Consider the following 27,288-nt stretch of genomic DNA (forward strand, 5'->3'; position numbering starts at 1 on the left):
ATATTACAACAGACAGGAGCTGTTTTTTGCTGAGAGGTGCTATAAATCGTTAACAGTCCTGTCCCCCCATTTGCGGGAACACCCTTTCCCCAACCCCTTCACCCCGCAGCGAGCTAGCCCCAGTGCTCCCCAGCCACAGGTGGCGGGTGGCACAGGCGGGCTGGGGGAAGAGGAATTTTCCAGTCAGCAGGGCTGTGCTCAGCAGCAGCTGACCCTGGCTTGCCGGCACCCCGGCACCGAGGGCCTCCACAGTGGGGATCAGCCAGGTACTCCTGCTACTGACACAGTAATCAAACGCAGCAAGTGTAATGTAATTATAGACAGAGAACTTTGGACAAGCTGGAGTTTCTCCTTCAACATGCGGCAATTTTTCCTTGCCTAAAGCCTTCAGCACTTAACTTGAAGAATCCAAGTGGATGCTACTCTTTGAGCTTGCACGGCATTGCTCCCTCAGCCAAGAGCAGGTTAAGGAAGCAACAGCAACCTGCCGCTGCAAGGGAAGGTTTTGTATTTACATCATCAACCCTGTGCTAGCTAGCTTGATATTTCAAGGATAACTAAGAAAAATTTTCCCACAGAGAATCAAAACATGACAATTTGTCTGGCATCCTCACAAGTAAAAACTTGCCAGTAGCAGAAGGATTCATCCATGATTAGTTTGCAATAGGCAAATACCTCAAGCACAAAGATAAATGCTTAAAAAAAAAGAATATTCCAAACTGTTTCTATTATATCTCCAGTGACTAAATAAAGGCATTTTCTATTAAAGATCAAGCACTTCCGTAACTTCATATTCACAGCTTTAATTACAAATGCTGAAATTCCCTCCAGATTCTCCTGCAACCGAAGAACACAACAGTCTTAATTTTTTTTAAATACAAAAAGTAGCTCCCCTCACACCCCAAATGCCAACTGTCATTTGCCAGTTTTCACCCCGCCACACACCTCAGTGTGCAGTCTCTGCCTTTAAAAGTCCTTTGCAGGATGCAATTAATTTACATTCATTTCACCTCACATTTGTGGCAACGACTGTGTAAGCTATGCATCTGCCTCTGAAATGCAGAGTTCCATTCACAGGGTATTTATTTTGTTAAATAATAGTTATTGTTTCAAGATTCACCAACCTTCTCAGCAACTACTTAATCAATTTAAATTAGCTTAATAAAAATTTGCAACTTTCCCACTAATTACTTGAGGACTGATGAAAAGGAACTGCTATGTAACCAACAAAACCAAGCTGTATATAAAGTGAAACTTGGGGAAAAACATGATTTCCATACACAAATTATATAAATTCAGGATTAATTACTCCAATCTTCACCACAGCTACTGGTTTTCTCAAGACCGACTGCCTTCTAGTAAACTGTGTCTTCGATATCATCCCTATGGATATATTTGGAAGTGAAATACACTACTTTGTTATTAAAATTAATCTTCCGGAAAGACAGACATTCAAGATACTGACCATCTAAAATTATATTTTAAAGTCATCTAAGTATCACGTGCCATAGCAAGTTATTTTTTAACAGTCTCTTTACACTTGATTTTTAGTCAAGCTAAACGTTTGGTGCTTTTCCCTAGACAACTTTCTCAATTTATTAATTCCCAAGAGCAAAGCAGTACATTAACTTTGGATTTTTTACTATAACATAGAAAATGGTGGAAGAGGCACTGTTCTGATATGACAATATAATAAAGTGCATCCCACTATTTTAAATAAATGTTTACTTAAAAGATAGGGAATGAAAAGGTTACAAGATTACTTATTTTATCTGAGTGTGTCGGATTGGTGATCATTCTTGCAATCAGAGCCAACTGCTATATTTGTGTTTCCTTTTACCTCCTCAAACTCCCCTCTTCCCCCAAAACATGGGTACAGAAAGTCTTCCGCGTTTTAGACAGACTCTGATACATATTTGAGAATTATCAGCATTACCCACCTTCTCCTGAAATTTCCTAGAAGCAAAACGGAAATTATGACCACTGTAAAGTCATACAGGAGGAAGAATGTAAATAGCCAGTGCCACACAACCATCGATGTTCTCAGACACTGCTCGGATGGGTAAAATCTGCACGCTTACTCACATAAGCGAATGTCACTTTAGTGTCAGCAGGAGAAGATGGCAGCAGCACCTTCCAGGTAGGGCCACAGTGGAGAGCTGGAAGAGTAACTCACTCCAAGGGGGCAGAAAACCACTGTTTGAGCTGGGCAAGCATGGCCGCAGGAGGCTGGACTTGCCAAAGGCATGAAACCTCATAGACAAATCTCAGTGGTGGGGGCATAAATCATAACTAAATATTGATATATTCCTTCTCAAGAACTATTAGATTGCCTCTCACTTCTTCCTTCCTTACTACGTATGTGGCAGTGAATCAGCCTTAGACATTGGTAATAAGCTTCAAAGAGAAATAATGGGAATATATGACAAAGCAAGAAGGTTGTCAGCTGTCAAAATCAACTGCTTAAACCAGGGTGGTGGTGCTCCTCTACCAAACTGAGTTTCCTGGTCACATCTGTTTTTTAAAAAATTCTACTAATTTGTCTATTCATATTTTACATATATACAAGGAATTACACACAATACAGAAATCTGCTATTATACAGCCTATGTAATAAATTAATATGTGAATAAAAGACATTTGCACATCAAATAGTTGTTATAAAATTAGATATTCACATACTAACATTCAGGAGACAACCAGCCATCTATGTAAAAATTTCTACGTTCGTCTGAAGTTCATGTGTAGACAGATTAGATCTAGCAGGGCAGGTGAACTCGTACACACACAGCTGTGGACATGGCTGTCCCTGTTTACATACAGAAGTGGAATAGTCACTGGACATAATTGAACCTAAAGTAGAATGAAAATTTTTGCCCCTAAAAAAATGAAAAAATCCTGCAAGGTAACTAGAAAACCAGTTATCACTCGTAAGATACTAACCTAAATTCTACATGCATTTCAGTTTCTGCAGAAGCCTGCAACACTATGAATGTGTGCTCAAGTTTAAAATATGAAAGAGAACTTTTCCGATTCATTTAAATACTTCCAAATGGATGTTTACACTCCACATAAATAACAACACATATTCTGTTTTGTTTCTAAATACCAGTTGCTGTCAAATCCAAGAGCAGAGAGAACGCAATCAAAGTTACAGTCCTCTTTACTGCATTAATCCTTCTGCAACCTCTCAGCTGTCTCAGCACAGCCACTGCAGCAAGTGACAAGCAACATGTGACTTCTGCTGTCAAACAGTTAATGTAATAATGACATTAATCTCGGAGGAAAGTTTTAACACTCTCTCACTGAATTAACTGCACTTTCTAAAGAATCAATTTCAGATCAATATCTGTTATTTTTTCTAGTTAGTGGCAAGGGTCTAAAAGCCCAGCACTACATATCGTCCTAATGCGCATTGCAAACTCTGCATCAGTAGCATTGCGAATGATCTTAAACTGTTCCAGGAGATTCTCCACATCCTATGGAAACATGGATATAGTCCAACTTTCTCAGCCAAATCTGAATTGTTAGTAGATGTGAAGTCCTTATGTTGCTGGAGAGTTAACAGTCCCTGAATCTCCAGAGCTTCTCTCCCATGCCCTTGTACTCCATTTCTAATCCTCCTTCCTGCATCCTACACAATGCAACCCCCTACCTTTCCCCAAAACCTCTGCTGCAGCTGCCAAAGTCCTCTAGGTCTGCCTTTGAATCTGTAATTCCACTGGATCCTCTCCGATGGGTCACCAGGGAATACTAGCAGCTGTTTTGCAGGAAACGCCACATCTCCTTCTGATCATAAGCAAAAACGCAAAGCAACAGAGAGGCAACATGAGCTCCAGAGCCACAAGCACAGCGTGTGGGAAAAAGAGGCAAAAATCACATTCTGAGTAGAAAGTCTCTCCTCAAATTTTTGCCTCGACTCTCTCACACAAGATCAAGCACTCACTTAGCTCACAGCAAACCTTACAGACAACAACACAACAGTAAATATGTTGCCAGTAAAATACGTCAACCATATATTTCCAGGTGGACTGCAGTAGTTTTGTAGCCAAAAAGATCTTTACATGATCCTGAAACTGCAGATATCTAATTTGGACTACAAACAAAAAACATTTCTTAGTATATCCCACCTACATCCATTCTTACCCAACACGTGCTACTCAAAATTGATCAAATCAAGTGAACAGTTTTTGCTCACAGTTAGTGTCTTCTCCATCGGTGAGGCACAGAAGATTGCAAAGGAAAAAAGTCATGATACAGCTTGAGTGTAGAGAAAGATATGCCTTTGGTCTTTCAGTATTTTTTTGCAGGTAGTTGAAACAAAACAAAACAAAAAAATCCCTCTAACGTTGTCAGAAGAGAGATACCAGAACTTTGTCAGCACCAGTCATTTTGAAACATTACTCTCGTTTAGCACGATTTGACTTCCTGCGCACAAGAGGCCTAAAGCAAAAATCAATTTTAGGTTGACCCACGAATAACTCAGAGTCCCAGTGTTATGGATTATAGCTTGGTATTACACTTGGTAAAAACAAACAAAATATAATTGCTAAAACACGGAAAGGTAAGAAAGTTATTTGCTGTTAGTAAACATTACAGAAAAATAAAACTCCTTTGAAGCTTGTATTCATCACAACCCTTGACTTCATAGCCTTTTAACTTAAAACAGCATAAACTAATTTATCTGACTGCCCCTAACACAATATGAATACTGTTTGTTATTCCCCATTTACAGTATTTAAGCAGATGGTAATGAAATTTAGTATCTCATCCACAACGTGATTTTGTTCCAGTAACATATCACAGCCTTGTTGATGAAGATGTTACTTATGGTAAGTCCATACACCACCTATGCACAAATTACAGTTTTTCTATTTACAGTATATCCTGAGGTGTTTTGTTGCACAGCCCTTCACCGTGCAAAGTTGAGCAATGTATACTTACAATTTCAGTAAATAGTAAGTGAAAACTGCCACCTTGTACTGATCCCGGTTCAAAGTTTGCAAATGTACTTGGCATTAATTCTAATAAAACTAAAAGAGAAAAAAAAACCACACATGCCCAAAAAGCAACAGCCAGCAATCAGAAAACTGAACAACTAGACTGCTTGCAGAAATGTGTCATCGTGCAGTAACTGGCAGCTGGTTCATAACAAGAGTTCATAAACACCTTGTAAGCACTTTCATTTTGCAGCCACAGTCTGAAAAAACCTAACAAAACCCAGTACGTGAGGTTAAGCAAAAATAAACTTGGATTTGATGCTAGCAAACTACAGCATAATATTGCAAGACCAAAAGATAACTTTACCAGCTTTTTTGACAAAACACTATTCCAAGTCCAACTGAAAAAGTTTGGAAATAATATCCGCAAACCGTTCCGCCCTTCTTGCACTGCGCGCTGGAAAGGAAACAGCACAGTCGGTTTCATTTTGATACTTCTTGTAAACTGACAAAGGAAACAAACTGCCAGCTCAAACCCCCGGACTGATCTGCTGCATAAAATGCAGCTCGACAATCGCAAGCTTCATTCCAGGTCAAATGACATAATTGGGAAATTATCAAGTGCTAAAATAACCGCCATTCTGCTGGTGTTTATTTACAATAAACACAAGCTTCGCTTTCTGACATAAACCCACTAAAACGATTCTCCATTTCACAAAGTCTACAAGTGAGTAGGATCAGCAAAATTATGCAAAACATCCTGCTAGAAGAAGAAATGTAAACTGAGCCACTTACAGAGAGGAGCAGGCTGCCAACTTAATCTGATTCTACGACGACTGTAAACATGTACTTTTGGAACGTGAAACAATTCACATTGCCACAGATGCCGTCAGAGAAACACAGCAACGTGATTAGGTATTCTGCACACGGTAAAAAAAATCAGGCAGATGACCTGCCGCAGCAAATACCAGATCAGCGCTCGCACACACCAACTGTTTTGACTACAGGCACTTGTTAAGCACCAAGTTTCAGGTCCTACCAGTTGGACACCAGAACTGATCCTGTGCCAAGAACAACAAGCGCTGAAAACGGCTGTGGCTTTTTTTTTTTTTAATAATTGTTGATACAACTCAAGTAACTGCAGAAATGAACCAGAGTACAAAATTAAAAGCAGCAAAAAACACAAGTGTATATTTAGAGGAAGACACTGCATTTTTTCTTTCCTGATTCAGGAAAGAATAAGGGTGTTTGTGTTTAACACAGTAGGATGAACCTGCTGTTTTTCTGAAAAATCTTCTATTTATGGGACAAACTTGTCATTTGCCAGGGTAATTATAAGAGACAGGAGGAATAATCTCTAGAATATCACTAAATTACTCTTAAGTGGCCAAATATCTTAAAAATGGCCAAATTCCATAAAAAGCCACACAGTCAGCATTTCCCAGAACACTTCCATTCGTCTTCTGTAGAAAGCATAAAAAAAACCAAAGAAGGGTCAAATGGAACTCAAGCACAGCAAAAAACTGCTTCAAATAGTGTGATTAATTACACTAAATGTAAAATGAAGCTGCTGGGTACTTGGCCGCTTCTTTTACAAGGATTTTGAGATCTAAAGACGAAGCTCCAAGGTATCACTGACGTATCAGAGACACAGGAAAATGATGGAAGAGTGAATACCTTGCCCTGGTGACAATGTCAGTCTTCACATCACTGAGCTGGAAGACCTAGATTTAACTCTGGTGTCAAGGCCTGTTTCTTCAGCTATAAAAGGCAATATTAATGATTTAGGGTATTAACTTGATTAAAAATGTTGGAGATTTAAATAGGAATTCATCACTTCTTGTAATGACACAATTCCACACGTGTAATCAGTATTTGCCACCTGACACACTGCTACTGCAGAAAAAATGACAATTTTCTACTCTAAGTCATACACGTTTCTCAGCTCAGCAAGGCCAAAAATCCCCAGGCGAAAAAGAAATAACAGAGCAAGTGAATCCTGGTTACACACTTTTTTGAGTGACACTCTACCAAAGAAAAGCAAGGAGAGCTTATGCACAGAAATTTCCCGTTCTGCTAGAGGAGATGCTCTGGTAGTCCAGCATGAAACCAGTGAGACATCCTGATGTGTCCGGGACTGTCTGAGGTAAATACCATCTCACACCTCGTGTCCAGTCCTTATACCACAAGGACAGCCCTCACCATCCTTTTGCACTGGTTCCTCTGTGCTGGTATCTCATTACCCGCTGACCAGTGGTAGTGGCATTTCCACCATTTTTGTTCTCAGAGCAAGGAAATGTATTGTCAGCCCTAAACTTAGGGCAGGTACACGAGGTGAAATGCTAAAGTATTTCTAGCAATCAAGCAACAGTACCTTCCTTCAAACAAAGGTAAGCAGAGCCAACAAATCAGAATTTTGTGGATGATTTTTTATGTGAAGAGAAATCCTTTATTTGGCTATTTGTTAGACGCAAGAAAAAAGTATCTTTACATTTAACACTGAAATACAACAAGAGGAACAGCACTCTAGTTTACTAAATATACAAATTTAAAAGCAACTCACCTAGTCATTCCTCCAAACACTCGATTTAAATAATTTTACTCCAGACACACTGTTGCAAATAGAGGAAAATTTAGTATTGCCATCCTCTCATGCTTCATATTGTGTAACAGACCTGTTTCCTCAGGCCTCAGACAGATCTTTCACATTCAAGGTCATCTGACAATACATATTTTTATTTATTTACTTACACTTATCAGGTAAAATATTTCACTGTATCTCTATCTCCATCTTTAGTGATATTTACAAAATAATAACAAAAAAAGTAATTTATGTACATTATTGTTTTAGGAACTCATCAGATGTTTCCCCTCATCTATCATAAAACTATTACAGAAAACTGATATTTCTTTAAAGCTTTACCTAATCCAAACAGATATAAAGGCATTTCTTTTTACAGATAAGAAAAGATAAGCCATAGAAGAGTGAGATGGGACTACTGAGGCGGTTTGGCAAAAAACAATGCTGTACTATGACCCCGAGAAAACAAGCTATCGTTTTTAGACTTATGTTCTTGATCTGGTTTTGTGCATAATATCATGTCAGATTTTATTCAGTATCAAGATAACATATCACCAGCTCATTTTATCATTCGTTAGAAGAAACTTGTACAAAACCAGTAACTTTACTGAAATTAGCCCAGAATAATGGCTTTGCAGGACTTGTATATAATCTATTGTTTAAACCTTCGGGCTTTTTCAGCTCTGTTATTTGGGATCCAAAACCAGCATCTGGTGAAACAATATATTTCTTAACAAGCTGTTTTATAAGCAGAGAAATAATGAAAAACGTTTTTCTAAAAATCTGTGGGTTTGGTCCCTAAATTTGCTCTATCTCGGTTACCCTGAGCTTCTCCGCCCCCCAGCGCCCTCACCATTTCATCCCGTATCCACAGTCCTTTGCCCCCCCCCGCAAAGAGACAGGATAAGCTCTGTCTGGTCTATAGGTACACGTGTGACAACTGTCAGTACAAGCGTGCTACTGCCACATGAAATACTGTTCTCTGGGGGGACATTAATTAAGATGTCTCTTCACAGTCGCTGATTTTCACAAGATTGCTGAAAACAGTATTTTTCAAGCCAAATTGGCAAAGAGTTAAAAATTCTTAGACAAAATTGGTATAATCACATAAGCCTTATTGCTGCTATTATTATTACTACTACTATCATTATTATAATAATTACCATCTTCTAGGAAACTCAAGTTAAAATTTGTATATGAAATTTTTTACTTGCTTTTCTGTGTTTGCCACTCCTCATGGATATTCCCAGGCAAATTAATCTCCTTGGAATATTCTGACATCTTTTGAAAATCCAGGTAACCAAACAGATCTGCCCAACTAAGGACACTGATTTGTTTTGAAAACTGAATGAGCTTATATTTAAGTTTCAATTTGTTTTATCAAACCCTGCTACAAAAGCAGCTTAACTGTCACTGCAGAACATTTCCTCATTCCAGGTGTTTTAGATAAATCAGCTCACTCATCTTTCAGGCACGTTATTTGCCATAAATAATAAAATCCATTATTTAGAATGCTGCAGGAATACCCACAAGTGATAACCCCCTAATACACAGCCTCCAAAGTGAATGTGCAAAATAATTCCTGAAGAGGTCACTTGTTCATGTTTCCCTCACTACATACAATAGCTCTTACAAACAAGAAACCAAACTCTCAACCTTCTACAGAACAAAACTGAACAGACAACACTGAAAGACATACCCAAATACAAAAGTGGGTTTGTAGGGCACTTTTTCTGTTCCTCTCCCTTAAAAATCTCCTTAGTTCTATATTTACATGCACTTAAGATCTAAAAAGACGGTTTCTACTTCAACTTGCATCATTTATGACTTCTAACTGTGCAAACTAAAGAAACGCAGACCTAACCACACATGAATGAAATAGATGCAAATCAACCTCTGAGAGTCCAAGTGAAAACTACTTCATATTCTGCCCCGAATGTGCCTCTTAACCATTCTTCACTGCAATGAACTTCATGTATTACAAATGACTTGTTTTGGATACGCTATTTACCTGTTCATAATACTAACAGCTTTCCCATCGTTGCCCTGAATGGGAGAGTGTTGTATGTCTAAAATTTTAAATGTCTGTTCTACCTATATAAAAAATTTCTTTCAGATGGGCCTTTACTCAGTTTCTTTCAAGCTACTATATAATTAATAACAAATCAAGACTTCAAAATTTGTTGAAGCACGGTCAGTGTTTCAGATGCTGTGTGAAGAAAGGTATTTTCCAAGGCCACACAGCGATTTGAATGCAGATCTGAATTTAAGGCATTCCAAGTTTATTCACCCACTCATGTTGCCTCTGTCACGTATTAACATGGCAGGAACAGCACAGGGGAAAGACAGATGATTTCCATTACAACTACCTACCAAGGTGCATGAACTCCACAACGTGGCACAGCTGTGACAGCACAGCTGTGCAATTCAGCTTTCCCCCCTACCACTTCCAATGCCTTGAACAACCTGTCATCCAGTGCAGGTGGTTCCAACTTTCTATGCACCTTCTCAGAAGCACACACAGACTATATTTTAGAAGAACTTTTAGGAAAAAAAAAATGCGTAGACGCTCACCAGCTGAAGACATGGGATATTTTTCCTATGAGGTGCTCTAATTACTTTCTATAATTACTTACATAAGCTCATTGGGGGGGAAAAAAAAATCACTTCTCATTAAAACAAGGCATAGCTCAACTCAGAACAATTCTTGCGAGTTTTAACATGGACAGTAAGCAAACAAACCAAGATCATTAGAAGTCCAACTTGCAAGCAAGTCCACACAAAGGAATCAGTTCCACCTGAAGACATTTAACTACGAGACATGCAACAGGAGGTCTCTGAGAACAAGCATGCAATAAACATCTTTCCAAGGTATCAAATGTTTGACATGTATCAGTCATTTCTGATTTAAACCACCCGAGTCAACTGGAGCATAGGTAAAACATATTAGGATGGTTATTTCCTACCAGAGCTTAGCTGGCTTTTTATAGTGCTAGGACCTGGCTTCATCCATGCTTGGTGTAACATGTCACTTCAGGTGGGAAGAACGAATAGTACATCTGTTTGTCAAAACATGAGAGTAGCCTTTGGTCAGCCAAGAAATGATTACAGGGGGAGTAAGCTTGGAAGCTAACAGGAAGAAGAGAAAACAATTTTAAGACAAGGATTTCAAAGTGGGTTATTTATAGAGTCAATACTCAATTATCCATGGTCAGATTATCTGTACCAGAGATGCAGAAACAAATCAGCTCCAGCTGGGCTCATTAGCCTAGGTGCAGCTTGGTGCAAATGTTCCTATACTTCTAGGGACGGCACAGGTCCAGAAATTATGCAACAACATTTTTTCAGCATAAGACTGCAGTCCTTTTTTTATCTAAAGTGAGGCACTTCGGTTGTCTCTGTACGGCATTTCCAAAGGCAACAGCATTGAGGAAAATGACAAAGACTTCAGATGAAGCCACCGCCTTGCAGCATTACCCCCGTGCTCTGGGTCCCAAGAAGTTTTATTAACTCAGGCACAGCGTCAAGCCCGAGCTGGCTGTGTGCATTCCTGCCATGCTGCGTCAGGGCTGCGTCCTCCGCCTGGACGCCAGGGAGCTGGAGAGCTCGGTGCAGACAAGCACAAGATACTTGTGACAACGCAGGAGCCAAGCACCAGCCAGCATGGCAAACACTAATAAACCCAAATACAGCTGGGATGGCCTCCGTGCAGAGGGACTGAGCTGTGAGATCACTTGAGATTATGATTTACAGTTAAGTCATTTAAACCAGATATTCTAAATAAGGGAAAACTTTGAACACAAGTGCTTTCCTAACTCTAAGAAAAACACAGCAAGAGACAATACCAATCCAGCTTGAGGCTGTTTTCCTGGCCACAATGCCAAAAGTGTAATTGACAGTGAAATAAAAAGGTAGACAGGGAAGGAAATGGAAAAAATCCAACATTACATTTCCTACCTGCCAATTGCTTCCTCTGAATCAGACTATCTGTGCTCATGCTGAAGGGCTGAAACCTTTCTCCATCTGTCAGGAGACAGCAAACTCCAGAAAAGACTTTATGCTCTTTAGACTCTTCTGGAAGTTGTCCCTCCTCATCAAATTGATGCTGCTATAGTTGAAAGAAATCCTATTGTTTAGAGATAACAAGAGATACTTCTAAATTGGAGGAGTTTGAGATTCAGTTTATTTTTTTCCAGCGATGGGAGTCACTTGACCAAAGAGGCAGGGAAAGGACAACAAGCAGGATACTGGCATGAAAAATCTCAGCTATAATCAGCTGACTCCAGCTTGATTACAGAGGAGGAACTAAACTCTGTATTTGGCAAATGGATCACAGAGCAAGTCTTTTTTAAAGCTTTTTGCTGAGTCTGCCAATTGGTAGCTAGACAGTACAGCAGATTTAACCAGCAATGGCTAACAAGTGAACCAAAAGTAACCATGCCTGAGCTATCACCCCTGGGATTTGCCTACTGTATCTAAACACTGAGAGAAAAAGGTTTATTTACACTGAAGAGCACAACGTGTAGCAGAGAACTGCTCAAGTAGTTTCAAATTACAGCAAGAAACAGAGGGCCACAGAGCGTAGGACGAGGTAGAGGAAGAGGGTTACCTATCCTACCAGAACATCATTGTAACACTTGCGGAAATCTGCAGGTCCTAAATCTACAACCTTATTACTCCTCCTTTCCTTCTCCCTAGTCCCAAATGCCTTGACTTTCCAGGTTGCTTAAGGTCTGAAAAACAAATAATTCAAGAAAAACAATAGTTCAAAACCAAAGTTCACTATGATAGGTATTACTTATCAGAGAACTCTGGCAGTTTTAGTTGTTATTTCTCCTTACATTTCAGATCCCTAAATGCCTACTGCCTAAAAGGTGATAGCAGTGGAAGTTACAGAAGGTTTATTGTGTTTCTTTGCTGTTTTACCTTAGGACGTGAAGTTTATTCTTGGTATTAGGGACTAACATACTTTGGAAGGTGTAACATTCAGCAAACAAAAGTGGAAAACATATCTTCTGCTGTACAGTATTTGCAGGTCTTGTGTATGGGATTTATCTTGGAATACATACTAATGAGGACAGCAGCACAAGCACTAGAAGGGAAAGGACTCAATTACTGTAAACAACTGGGAGCAAAAGACTGTTAAACATTCAACAATTCACATCAACGGAAGGTTTAAAAGTTTTCACCTCTTATTTGCTGTAACAAAATTAGGTCAACACTCCCCTCCTCCCCCCTAAGCCCCATCAAAATGGGAAAGACAATAAATGCAAAACCACTGCACTACCTCACTGCCCTGCTGAAAGTCTTGATTGCTGTAAGGTTTCAGGAAAGACACCCAAGGTATTTCCCCTTCCTGGGGGCTACTGCCACAGAAAATTTCAGCCTGTAACTTCCAGGTAAATTGGCTGTGTATCTGTCAAGCACATACATGCAAACCGCACTTACATAAACTTTCTGCTCCAGTACTGCTCCCCCCACCCCAAGATAACAATTCTAGCCAGGAACTTGATTAGCAACAGACTGTGAAACACTTTCAGAGAACTTCAGAGCTGGCACTTACAAAAGGACAGTGAAATTTTATGGCCTGAAGGCCCCCGAGCAAAGTGTGGCGGCTGGCAACGGGCCTTGCATGTTATGGCTACAGTCATACCGCGGATCAGAGATGCAATTTCTATTCCTGCTCCTCCTCTCTTTCAAAACATTCCTGGCTCACCTTTGGCTTCAACCTGGTATTAATACACGGCTGCATTACAGTGTAGGAATAGAGACTGGGCACATTGTGTAACATAACCTTGAGTCTTTCAGCAACTGCTTCCTAGAATAGGCTGCTCTTGTCCTGCAAGTACAGTGTGTATTGCTGCTGCCAGATGTAGCCTTGTAGATTCAGTATATTGAAATAGGCTTGCTGAGCCCACTTTCACAAGCAATCTCGATTCATCCTGTGTCAGAGACCCCTCTCTTTTTAATAATTTTATGCCAATTTACACGTCACAAATCTTACATGCCCCCCCCCCGTTAACTGTAAAATTATTAAATACTGCAGTGATATGGACTACTTTTATATGACTTCTATCTTCCTCTTCATAATTACCTGTCAAAATCTGTTACATAGTTTAAAACAAATTATTCTATGCTGGTTTTATATTTCAATTAAATATAAAGCAATACTGGTCAGATACCTCAGGACTTTTCTAGCTTTACAGAAATCAGACCTCATTTAACAGCCATAGTACTTCATAGATTTAGACAGATACCACCTCCACCAGATGACACTGGTTTCAGGTAGACAAGTAGGTTTTCTTTTTTCCTCTGAAAACTTTAATAAAGTTTTCTAGTGTCACTTAGATTTCATAGTTATAACCATTTAAAAAATAATGTAACGGGGATACAGAACTTTAAGTTTTTCTCCTTCTAAGTTCATTAGTACAAATAGAGGGAGGCTGTAATCCATGCACACAGCCTCAGCTGTAATTCATCCTACAGCATAGCAGAGGTAAAGCGGTAACACCGACATGAAAGCTGATACTATATAGCCCTTAAAGCTTGCAGGTAATCCCTCTCTTTCCAAACACTCCACACTGAAAGAAATCAGATACATTTAAAGAATAACTCAGTATCATAAAAGTACTCACTTCCTTTTAATTTAAACTTACACATCTAGAACCATATCAAAGCTTCCAAAAGCAAATGCTCAGCAATTGCCTTGTTCTTTATTTAAAAAGCTCTATAGAATATATATAAAGGAGTCCATTAAAAAGTTGACAGCTGCTAATTCAAGAGTCAACAGTTTCCCATTATAGTGGCACATTGTGTTTAAACTGTTTTAGTACCACTGTCACATTATTAATCAAATTAAGAAAAAAACCTATGAATTACATATTTCTAAAACACTACCTATTACCAATGTAATCAGAGTTCACACTATTTTTTTTTTACCACATTGTCACATGTGAAATATATGTAGTAGAGCAAAACATATAACATACAAATACATACGATGCATAAGGGAGAAATCACAATAACGTCTTTGCATATATGGGTCTAGCTAAGTTTCTAGTTACCTGCCTCTGTTTTTCTTTAACCTTTCCAAACTGGCTGCAAATGGAGCTTAGTGTCCGCTCACAAGTTAAAAATCTTTGCAGTAATTTGTGTCGATTTGTACAAATAAAAATCACAGGCTATATTAGATTCCAAGACTGTAAGCAACACGAGCTATCGTATTTGCACAACAGCATGCTGATATAGTTGGGGGGGGGTGGAAATCACAGTACAGATAAGCAAGGGTCAAAGTTCTGGTTATACTTGAAGTTTCAGTATCGGCACTTCCTGATCTGAGTCTAAAATACTCTTTATTAAATCTATTTTGTCCTTCTATGCTAAAGTAACGAACTACCATTCTCCCCCTCCTCATATATCTACTTCTGATTTGCACATTTATATTATTATAAACCATCAGGCCAGTTTTAAAAGGTCTTCAGTCCACAGGAGGCATTGCCACAATTAGTCACCCAGGCCAGAGCTGTGCTTAGCCTTAATGGCTGCACAAAGCTCAGCCCAGGAGAAACCTCCTGGAGCGGGGCAGGAGTTGTAAAGGTACCCTTGCACGCTTAAATGTCTGGGCTAGTTTGGAGACCGTAACAGTTGCTGCCAACCCTTAGATACATGCCACCTCCCTCCACATTACACAGGTATCTAAAACTGTTGATGTTTCTCTCCAGCAACAGCTGTGTCCTATAACCTTGTACGGCTCCTGAAACAGGTTTCTCCCGCCGCTCGTCCTCAGTGGCAACAAACCAACCCAGGGCCTTTATCGACCCAGACTCACATTCAGACCCCGCTGCAAAAACCCCATCAGCGGCACCTTCCCCAGGTGTGCTGACAGAATCCCCTACGGAGACTCGGAGCCCACCTTCGGCGGAGGCAGAGGCCGCCCCGCCCGCTGCAGGCTGCCGGGCCGCCCGGCGCGGTGAGCGGCGGGGAGGCTGCCGGGAGAGGGCCGGGAAAGGGCCGGGAGCTCCCCCTCCCGGGCCCGCCGGCAGCGCCGAGCAGCGCTCCGTAAACAAGAGGCCTATTTACTGACGGATGCTCCCAGGGGGCATTAGTCTTTCTTTTTTTTACCCTCCCTACTCAACGCGACGAGCAGGAAAAGCCCAAACAAGCAAAAAGCTCAGGATTGGCACGGTAAGTGCAAAAATTTTCATCGTGAAAATCCCGTTTCATTTATCACTCAATTCTTCTCCTGAAAAGTTGTCAAATTCCTAATTTAGTTTAGGAAGGCTTACAGAGAGCAAGTCCTTCAGCAAAGGAGCCAGCGGTACCTCAGCTTCAGCCACCTCCAGTGAGATTACACACTCCGTCCGCCTCTCCCAGGCTCTAGTACTTGCTAATCTCCATGGAATAATGCATGGTAACCGGGAATTAAAAATTAAGCTTCTGAAGATCTGATTATCTTTGATTTTTACGCAGTGATGTCCAAGTGGACCCAGAATTACGATCCTGTTACAGTCAGCTGCTGGATAAACACTAAGTTCTTTATCACCTACTTTCCTTCTTACAAGTACTCCATACTCACAGGTACGCAGATATCAGAGCTATGGTGTCACCACCCGAAATAAAGCGCTACATCAACAAGCTGTGCTTTGCTGCGGCACAGCTCTGCGTGTTAAAACATCCCTCAGCCAAAACCTCAGCCAGTCGACCGCTGCTGGAAACGGCAGGTTCCCTGTTAACTGGAAATACTTCCTTTGGCATAACTGGCAAGATTTGGAATGGAAGTATGTTTAACGCTTACCCAATGCCATTACAAGTAATTTGTTTCAACCATATTTAAAAGGGCAGCCCTTCGGCTCTCCCCACATACATGCAACTCTTCTTGCAGCCGAGTAGCTCTTGGCTTGTCCACTAAAACCAGCCAAAACCATCAATTTGCAGCAGACCAGCATGGGACCCCAGTTTAAATGCAAATTTATGCTCACAGCTGTGTCCAACATGAAACACATTGACAAATGCAAGCTCACATCATAAGGTACTTACAAATGTCTTAGGATTAAATTCTATGTATTTGCACACGTGCATGGAGTGCTGTTCCCCAGGAAATTAAGCTGAAAGATTTTCTCTGGAGTGCTGCATTCCCTGGCTGCGCACCCTCCCCGACTCTGCAGGGATCCCAGTGGGGCAGGAATGGGAATGGCCCCAATTTATTCAAGTTGCTTTCTTAATCACAGAATCATCTGCCTGAGGCTTTGGAAGAAGAGAGAAAGCGGATGGGGAGTGTGAAAACACAGAACCAGCACTCTCAAAGATTAGTCACAGTAAGTAAGCTCTTCAGTGGGCACTGCGGGTCTTTCTTGCAGCAGTTTCAATAGGGCAGAAGACAGAACTGGGTTCAAGACATCCTGACCCACTGGACCCAAAATGGAGCCCAGAAATTTAGCCAACAGATCTTTGAAGCTGCATAACCTGTTGGTTTGTGGTTTTTTTTTTAATTTAATTTGAACACGGGGCTTGAAGTAAAAAATAAAACAGATTATATGTTTGGGGCATGAGCCTACCTAAGCAAAATAATCCTGAATGCTTTTGGGATTTCTGTGTAGGAAAGCATTCACTGCAGGTATACATGCATCACAGAACAATCACTGAAGCCAAGGAATAATGAAACAAAATAAAATATGGAAAGAGAAATAAGCAGAAGAGAAACAAGCAATAGGTATAGAAATAATAAGTAAGTACTATCAACATGTAAATAAAAAGGCAAATAGTCAAGTAAAAAGTTTAAAACTGACTGGAAAAAAATCCAGCAAAAATATATGCTCATAAAAAGCTCCAGCAAAGCTGAGAAATCGAAGGCTGAAAGAAACTACGGGTTGTGTTGCATACCTCCATCATTTTATGGCTAGGCTGTTAGACACTGCTAATACCTATTTGTATGTCTCAGGTTCATGCCTGTGGAGCAGCTGTCAAAGCACACTGTAACACATAATCCTGGGGATCCACGGGACTACAAGGCTGCTGCAAAGTGAGTGGTGATTGCTGCCTCATTTGAGTGTGTGATAAAGGTCATATCACAGGTCTTGAATGGCCAGTAAGTCATTGCGTGGTTCTGACTGTTTAAAATATAACACAGGGTGATGTTAAGGAAGTGCTGACTTCCATGTAGAAACAAAACAATGCACCAGAATTTGGGGGGGGATCCATAGTAACTGAAAACAACCTAGCAGAAGTAAATTCAAAATGATGCTTTCGCTATCTGAAAATAAAAATCCATCTTCTAAAGAGCGAGGGTGATGTTAGCTTTTGTTTAAGATACAATCAGGGATGTTGTCAGTTTTCTGTATCTTAATATTAGGCATCTCAAGTGATCCATCGATAGATCGCCTGAACCAAATGTTTCAGGAAGTGATAACCAATGCTTTCATTTTCAATCTAAAAAGGGGAATTTATCAACAGTATCAAGACACTTATTTGAATATAAAAGGACTTCTACAGTTGAGATGAAGACCACAGACATTTACCTTATAGATTAACTTCTTGTAAATGGTTTTCTTTATACAATGTGATACTAACAGACACAGTTTGTGCTAATGACAAGTTCTGCACTCAGTCATACAGAGAAAATATTGCACAGTAGATAATTATTTTCTAACTCTAGAATCTTAATACAGAAGTTTTAGGTATAGAAACTGCAATCTGTAAAAAGGTTGAGAACAAAGCAAGCCAATAGTTAGAGGTACAATTCATTGTAGGCAATATGGGGGGGAAAAAAAAAAAGGATTTTTTTTCGTAAAGGATCACTCTGCTCATCTCACAGGCTTTAATTAAGTGGCTAAGAACTAAGGAGCAGCTAAGAGTCATTCCTTTGTAACCTGTTTTTTGCAGAATATAAATGTGGCTCTGGTAATAGTAGTACTACATAAAAACATTAAGGAGACTGCCTATTTACCAATGCCTGGATATAAACATTAACTTGCCTGATGTCAGCACAAAGTTAGGATATCAGGGTGTTTTTAAGACTATCTTGAAAAGAAAACATCTAATCTCTGTAGTTAGTTTTGGACTGAGGGAGCTGGGTTTGTCCCTATTGAAAAAAACCCCGATATGCCAGCAGCTTTTTTGTACTGTGCATGAGAAGAATATTCCCATAGAATTTTCAATAGGAGGCCCCAAATTTAAATATTAAGTGCTTTCCTGATGGACACTGGCACTATCAGACAGCTTGCACATTTAAGGTACTCGAACCTGGGAACATTTCTTAGTACCCAATACATGGGGACCACCTAGTCTGGAATGTGTTCTGGGACTAAAACTTTAAAATGCAGAAACAAGAGTCCAATCTGTTGGGAGTATACATGTTTCTTGCTAAAGCTGTGTGGGCCTAAAATAGTGCCAAAATTAATTTTGTTTCCTTGTACTGCTAGATAGGTCAACACGCAGGGGTTTTTTTCCCCACCAGAAACAAGGCTACAGCTTCAGCAATTCAGCACCAGCAAAAACAACAGAACAGACTCCAGGCAAAAAATTTAACCCGACAGAGAAACAAAACACCAGCACATATATTTGAGTGGCAGTTATATGAAGTGTTTTGGTTTTTTTCTGTAATTGTATATTAATGTCACTCTAAGCCCCAAATCAGGTTTCTTAGTTTTAGTGCCATGGACATTTCAGCGCCAAAGGACAGAAGAGGGGTGTTAGAGAAGTGCAAGTCAGAGCACTTGGGAAAGCCAAAATTGTGCTGATTTTGCCTGCAGAGATTATTTCAGAAGAATCCCTAAAACTCTAGCTGATCGTTTCTGCAGATGGCTGGTAAAAACTGCCAACAGGTATCTTATCTAAACCATATTTAGCAGAAAACAAGAGGGGAACCAAATTTCTATGAATTCCAAGTATCCTGACTCAACAACTCCAACACATCAAGCATCTGATCCATCTTCAGAAACACACTCTACGAAGCTGTGTTTGTGGCCTATAAAACACTCCTGCTACTCTTAAAGCATCACAGATTTTCATAAACAAATCAAACAACTGTTGTTGTACTGAGAAAAAGTACAAAGCCCCAGCTAACAAGTGGTGCTTAACAGATACTCAGTTATGCTTACGTTACCCTACAGATCAGACCGATGCCTCAGCAGTCCCGAATTTTCACAGCAGCTCCTCCAGAAAGGCCACAGTATTCTGGCTTCTTGTTTAACCTCTTGGAAACGAAAAGTGATGAACACAGGTTTAACTGAGGACTGCCTTAGTCCTGCACAGTTCACTCCTAAATCCATAAATTAGACTATTATTTTTTGGAAATCCTAGAAGGCCTGAGATCTATCCATACCCTGAGATACTCCCTTTTTTTCTGTTTGCCCTATCCATGTGTCTGAGATTTGTCCGTATTTCAGGCAAGGAACAGCCACTCCAGTCCCTTTCACTTGAGTGCAGTCAGTCCTTGCATGAGGTTTGCCCCATCCTTCCCATACAGAGATGTATGACAAACACAGTTCTCTCCCTTTTCGTTCTTCATCCAGGCCAAGAAGGTGTTGCCCATTTAGATGTCAATATGCATACAAGTGACATTTTAAAAACAGCTTCAAATACTGTAACAGCATAAGAAAAGACAACCTACCATCTGCTTTCTTAGGAAAAAAGTCATCTTTTCAGAAAGTGCTTATTCAATGTCTAGCACAGGGATCCTCTTTCTTGGTCATGATCCCTAGGGGTTCCTTAGAGATAAGTTTCTCTTATTAAAAATAAAGTACTGTAACAACAAAATTAAGAACAAAATTTTGTTTCCATTTTGAGTTGAACACAGTTCTCTTGCTGTAAAACTTCTAACCTAAATTGTCTAAGCAAGTTGAAGTACCAAGAAGTGAGCACACCATCTTTCCAAAACGTAGCTAGAGTTAATATTGTACAATCCATAAAAACCAGTCCTTGTTCTCAATTGCTTATAAATGATGACATCAAACACTTGGGCACCTCACCGGTGCCATGGATTTCAGCAGTACCACTACAGGTGCAGCATTGTGCTTATGTGCTGCTAGGATAACTGATGAAACTAACCCAACAAGGAACGAACATTACTCCTCCAGCACTTAAACCTGCAATTCTTCAAGCAAGCTCATGGAGACAACAGATCCTTCAGTACTTCTCTCATACAACTTTTTCCACTGCTCTAGGGCTCTGAAAGCTTTTAAATATTTTTAAAGAAAATTTACATGTTAAATGATACATAAAGAGCTAATGAATACACAAGTAAAATATGCAAAATTATTTCCTATTTCTTATAGGAACAATGCTGCTGTACATTGTAGTGCTTTCCTAAGTTTATTACTTTTGTCATACACATATTCCTTAAGGTGTTACATGGAAAAGGCCTCAAATGTATCCTTTAACCACTTAGAGCAAACAAGAGCAAATTTGTTGCTTGATGTGTGCAATGCTGCATACAACTTCACAAGATGTTACATTTCTTAGCCGTGAGACTAAGATACCAACTAGTATCTCTTACTGACTTAATTCAACTAATAATAAAGATTTTATTTCAATTAGTCTCTTAGTCTCGCATTAGAATCAGTGATTCAGATTTAAATTAAATTCACATAATTTTCACATCCTGCGGGTATGCACGTTTTGACAGTACTGCAAAAATGTACTGCAAGTCGCACAGAAGTTGATTGAAACCGTCAAACCAGTATTTAATTGCTTGCTGACATGTACCTCAACATTGATTTAGGAAAAATAGTCCAGACTGGATTTATCTGAACATACAAAAGTACACTCAGAAAACATATTATAAAGTCACCTGCATGCATGGAAGGAATACTGGTTTTATTACTACATTTTTAATTCCTGAATCACATATCACAGCTTTTTTCCATTATTTGCTCTGCGACTACATGTACCACCTCAAACTTCCAGAATTTTTTTTCCACATAATAGATACTATAAAATTCTAGTTTTAAGACTCAAAAATATTAAAAAAAGTTTTAAACATAAAAATTCATTACTTCTGATCCTCAGCCTTTGAAAAACTGTTAACATCCGTGCAATCTCATTAAATACAATTGCTCAAATAAGGTACAATAAAAGCAATCTGTAAGTAAAGTTCACAAAGTTTTTGCAGAAACTTGTATTCAATCTGTTAGCTCTCCCCTCCTGAATTCAGTGCTGCAGAAGGCAATATTCTGGATATGCACTCCAGCAGTCCTCACCACTTCTTCCCCATTTAATTCTCCTTTTCTATAATTTACAACTTTTTCTTTAATCCTATTCAGTCAGAGTATGTGGAGTTTTAGAGCTGTCCTTCTAGACTTTCTATGTCTTTTGATAATATTAACAGGCTTACTCCACACATTAAAACTTACTCCCTACCACATCCCCCTTCAGGGCTGTGAATTCCTGTTAAGATATGAGTATGCCTTTTGGGGGAAAAATATAGCACAGCGCCACCAGTTCTTAGATATATCAACAGCCTGTAGATACCAACTACCAAAAAAATACTCAAATCCAAACAGGCATGGCCCAGAAAAATAACACTTTAAGATTAATTCAAACAGTAAATCTTTCATCTTCAAGGTCAGGTGTCCTTTTCAAAAGATATGCTTTTAAGATTGTAGTTTAGATAAGACAGGCAGAGCTGATTTAATAATTAATTGTTGATGCTGTTCCCTCTGTAAGTGCTACTCTGAACCACGGCATTCTCCCTGCTTTTTCCTTGCACCGTCTCTGGCATTCACCTGCCGCCCTGATGGGCGAGCTTAGCTTGCTAAACCAGCAGAAAACTAACCAAAGAAAGGGGGAAAAGGTGCGAAACCACAAGTAAATCAAGGGAATAGCTTTCTCCTGTTATTCGATAGCAAGTTGAATAGTGTCACTACAGGGCAAGATGAGCAGCAGAAGCACTGCAGGTAAGGAAGAGGATCCCAGGACTGGGTAGGAAGGGCGAGATGAGAGGAGCAGGCTCTGCCCTCTCTGCAGCAGCGTGCCATTAGATCCATTCAGGTGCCCATTAGATGCCCAACGAGCAACAACCTGGCACAGTGATAGCCAACAGAGCTGTAAAAAAGGGCACTGATGTCACCAACAGAGAAAACAACCTGGAGACATGATAACGTTTTAAAGCTGCTGAAGGCTTTGCTGCTGTTGAAAAAGGTTCATGCTTATTTTACAAGGACCGCGGCTGTCACTCGATGATCAAACCTTGCTGGAAAAGAGCACCGTTGCACCTCGCAACCTGGGGCTGCTCTCACAGCTGAGCCTCCAACCTGTATTGTCTTCTTCCAATCTATGAAAATTTACCATCAAGGCTCAACAATTTATTCCCACAAAACATCACTGACCGCTGTCCCATTTATAACCATGGTATTTTGGGAAACAATGGCAAGCGTTAACAGCCTGGCATCAATCGCCTGATACTTGTACTACACTGGCTGGTCTTAGCTAACCTAGCTGCCTTCAGTTATGGCCTTTGTACAGTAGAGAGGACATGACAAATGTGGTAAGAATGAGTAACTAACTCTTCATACAGTAATATTTTGAGAAATGTAATCAGGAGTCTGTAACGAACTGGATACAAAAGGAGTAAAACTCTTCATTCACTATCTGTACATCAGTAAGAATCAGCTTGCTTCATTTTCAAGAACAAAACACTAGAATAACTTAGAGCTGCTGAGCCTACTGGACACTGCAGACCTACTTCATCAGTGACTTTTACATGTCTAAGAAAAGACTATCAGAGAAGTAATGCAGAGGCACAGGGAATTTGTTGTAACGCTTCTATACTGAGTGCACCTTGCTAAACTTGGGACTCAACACTATCGTAATATTAGTACCTTACTTGTGAGACTAACATGTTTGCCGTGGTTTCGGCAGGGATAGAGTTAATTTTCTTCCTAGTAGCTGGTACAGTGCTGTGTTTTGGATTTCCTATGAGAATAATGTTGATAACACACCGATGTTTTAGTTGTTGCTAAGTAGTGCTTACACTAGTCAAAGGCCTTTTCAGCTTCCCATGCCCTGCCAGCAGGAAGCTGGGAGGGGGCACAGCCAGGACAGCTGACCCAAACTGGCCAAGGGGATATTCCATACCATGCGACGTCATGCTCAGTACATAAACTGGGGGGAGTTAGCTGGGGGAGGGGTGACCGCTGCTCGGGAACTGGCTGGGCACCAGTCGGCGGGTGATGAGCAATTGCATTGTGCATCAGTTATTTTGTATATTCTTTTATCATTATTATTTTCTCTTCCTTTTCTGTCCTATTAAACTGTCTTTATTTCAACCCACAAATTTTACTTTTTTTTTCTCCGATTCCATCCCCCATCCCACCCGGGGGGGAGGGGAGTGAGTGAACGGCTCTGTGGTGTTTAGCTGCTTGCTGGGTTAAACCACAACAACATTTCATTGCAAAAAAAAAAAAAAAATCTAATCCTGCCACTGAAAATTCTCTAGAACCTAAACTTTAAAATAAAAACATATTGCATTTTTAATTTGCCCCAAAGTTTTCAAATAAAAGATGAACTGGAAATACAATAGTCGCACTATTTTCTCTCTTAGTTAATTACAAATCATTTTTTTTAGTTAAATTGAGAATTAAAAAAAAAGATCTTACTACATTAAAACTAAGTTCTACATTAAAACAAAGTTTCACTATACTAAATCCAGTAAGTCAGCATGGAATAAATAAAATATAGGTTGCCCGTCAAAAGAAAAAAAACGGTATGAAAGACAGTGTAACACTGTTAGGCATGAAGATGTAAATGTTCATTTGCACCACAAGCAAAGTAGTTACTGCATTTCTTGCAACACTATATGAATATTCCACACATTAAGGAAAGAGAGATCACTAGAGCAACAGACATCAGGAAGCCTTTTGATAATGTAAGAATAGATGGATTGCAATCAAAGTTAAAAAGCAAACTGCAACAGTATGAGAACTTTTCTGTAAATGGCTAATCCACATTAATAAAAACACTACTAAACATCACTGCAGTTAATCTTTTACTTTAGATTAATATCGACTAAGAGAAATCATATTTTAATGTAACAGTATGGGTTACATTTTAAAATTCTTTAGTCATTTTTGCCATCAGTACAATCTAATGTTTCTAGGAATGCAAGTTATTTTTATTAGGCAGCCAGCTGCAGACATTGCTGGAAGTTAACTACGTTAAGTTCCAGAAAAACTGGGAAAATTACCATTCATATGCTTTCAAAAGCTTCCCAAACACGTGAATGGAAGCTGTGTTTGAATGGCAAAAGCCAAACAATTTTGAAACTAGATTAAAGGAAATAAATAGTGATTTATTTGCAATATATCTTTTTAAGCACAAGCAGTTTTAGGTGGAATAGTGACCAAGATTTGGTCCATGCTTACAAGAAGGTACTACTGCAATGATATATTATGAAATAATCTTTACAAAATGAAGTATGAGCAACTGCTTTAAAGAATTACTTTCATGCACACAGCGCTAGGGAGGGCAATGATGACTAATGGGGAGAGGCACTGCTCGGCCAGCTGAGTCCCACAGCGTGGGGGAGTCACTGCATACCAAGGCATGCTTGCAGGGAAGGAAAAGCAGATACTCTTACATTGTGGTGAAAATATAAGGCAATAAAATAAATAACCTGCTCAGCCTTTCCTGCTGTTGTTTTTTTAATACAATTAAAACAAGCTGCTAAATGTCAGTGTAATTATATGAAAATTCCCTTTGCTATCACTTACGTAAAGCTAATACTGAATGACTACCTGTCTATACTGCCTTCACCTAAAGACAGGTAAGCCGAGGTCTCCATGTCCATACCACATGACAATATGTGCAAAGCCCACATGATAAAATCTTACTTTTTGTAACAATATTGATTCTTGAAATTTCAACATTCTTCCATTTTACAGATAAATCAACAGAAAAAGGTATTTTAAGCCACAGCACAGCTTCCTATAAAATACTCAGCATAGCTGTCATGTTTCAATTGAAGAAAGTTATTAATTACTACAGCTTCACCCAGCAACACTTCTTATGCATATTTCTAGATGATCTAATTGAACTTCTTGGTCTTAGTAAAAAAAGCAGTTTAGTTTTTGCAAATAGGTATACTTTTTTTTTTTTTAAGCAACAAAAATAGTCAATGTTTCAAAATTTCCAGAAGTATCTTTAGGTGGTCTGAATCAGACACTTAATTCAAGTTACTTCCACTGCAGTTTCTAAGGGTGTAAAAAGCAGCACCAGCTAACATTACGTTGCCCACATTTTATTCTCTGAGCATGCAAGGAATGGCACTAGCTCAGCACTGTGGCCACTCAACTTTATCAAATCTTAGAAAACTTACATGAAAGTCCTTAGCAGAAACTTTGCAGACTCAGAGCCCCAAAACCATTTCTCCCAAACAAGACCAGTACACATCTTGCTAACCAAGGGGATCTCAAAGCAGCCAGCTCTACCTGCATAACGTAACATGCCCGTGCTATACCTGTGGTCCTCCTTCAACTTGGAGGGTTGAATTATTTAAGAACAAACCGACCTCCCCCAAACTAACCGTTAAATGGAACATTTTAAAAAACAATTGGGACTGATCTGTGTGGTTCAGCTGAAGCTGAGCTCTAAAGTGAAGCATATCAGAAAAATGAGAACGGCAAAGCTTAACCAGTAAAACCAGCTTAGGTCAATACTGATGCTGTCTCATCCAGTGTAAACATATTATGTGATCTGCACTAAGAAAAAGAATCATAGTTTAAAGGGGAAAAAAAAAAAAAAGCAGGGCCAGGCAGGGTGAAATAGAGCCTTCAAAAGCCCAGCACAATTTGCAACACAAACACTGAGGAGCCAGCAGCTTCCTCTTTGAATGAAGCAAGGGTCTGACCCCTTCCTGTGTCACAACTCCCCGCACTTACTTAATACGTTCTCTACTGGCAGTAAAACAAACATCAATTCTATCAGTTTCCCAGACGCATGTGTATCAAAAAAGACACCGTATCGATATTACATCCAGTTTACTGCCCAGTAAGATTACTTGTGATGAAACAGGTGATAACTTATATCTCATAAATTAACATTAAGTTTTTTAAGCAGATGCCATACAGCCACATAAGAACACAAAATGACCGCTCTAAAATTTACAAGAAAAACACAAGGAGACCATAAAGAAGATGCTACCTTGGCATCCAATGTAACTCCAAAGGTATGCTTTACAAAGCTGAGTTAAGCCACGCTTTATGCATTCATTTCCCTCACAGACATAAAATGCCCAGGTCAGATCTTCAATTAGCTGACTCCTACACAGACACAAGTTTCAGATGATTATGTTAATTGAAACTAAGGCGGCTGTAATACTTTTTTGAGAAGATTTTCTCATAAAAGAGGTTTCAAAAAATGAAAGTAGTAGTGGACCCCTCGAAAACCTGTTTGGGTAGATCTGAGTGGAGTACAGTTTGTATTTGCCAAAGCTAAAGAAGGGAAGACTGCAAAGTAAAGGTGTGATACGATGCAGCAGCAGAGATGACAGTTTTGTTAGATCATAAATACATAAAAGCATCACCTGTTTTACTTAACAGTTAATATTATGCAACTCTGACTGCAGAGAGTCAGTTGGCGTACGTATATTCTCTTGCCATTAATCAGAACTTTCCAATAGATATTCTAACTTTACTTAAGCGCTAAAGAAAATAATTACATTCTGTTTTCTTTTTTGTGTTGTATGTATGTTTGGAAAAAATAAAATAATTTAAAAAAATAATCGATCTAACTCTACAGTAAACGTCAAACGTTAAAAAAACAAAACCAAGACAC

The 27,288-nt window shown here is 39.4% G+C and overlaps 1 protein-coding gene across 3 annotated transcripts in view; it reads right to left on the minus strand.

Annotated features, from left to right (window-relative positions):
• The window catches only part of ATXN7L1 (ataxin 7 like 1), a 120,746-nt gene that overhangs the window by 36,826 nt on the left and 56,632 nt on the right, over positions 1-27,288 (minus strand). Inside the window, exon 1 of one of the 3 annotated variants that reach the window (XM_076328560.1) lies at positions 5,736-5,833. The exons of the other annotated variants lie outside the window; for them this stretch is intronic. The gene's annotated coding sequence lies outside the window, so the exon portion shown is untranslated. Of the gene's footprint in view, positions 1-5,735; positions 5,834-27,288 lie in introns of those variants that run through there. 3 annotated transcript variants of the gene reach the window in all.

Source organism: Aptenodytes patagonicus, chromosome 1 (assembly GCF_965638725.1).
Source record: "Aptenodytes patagonicus chromosome 1, bAptPat1.pri.cur, whole genome shotgun sequence".
Classification (NCBI taxonomy): domain Eukaryota; kingdom Metazoa; phylum Chordata; class Aves; order Sphenisciformes; family Spheniscidae; genus Aptenodytes; species Aptenodytes patagonicus.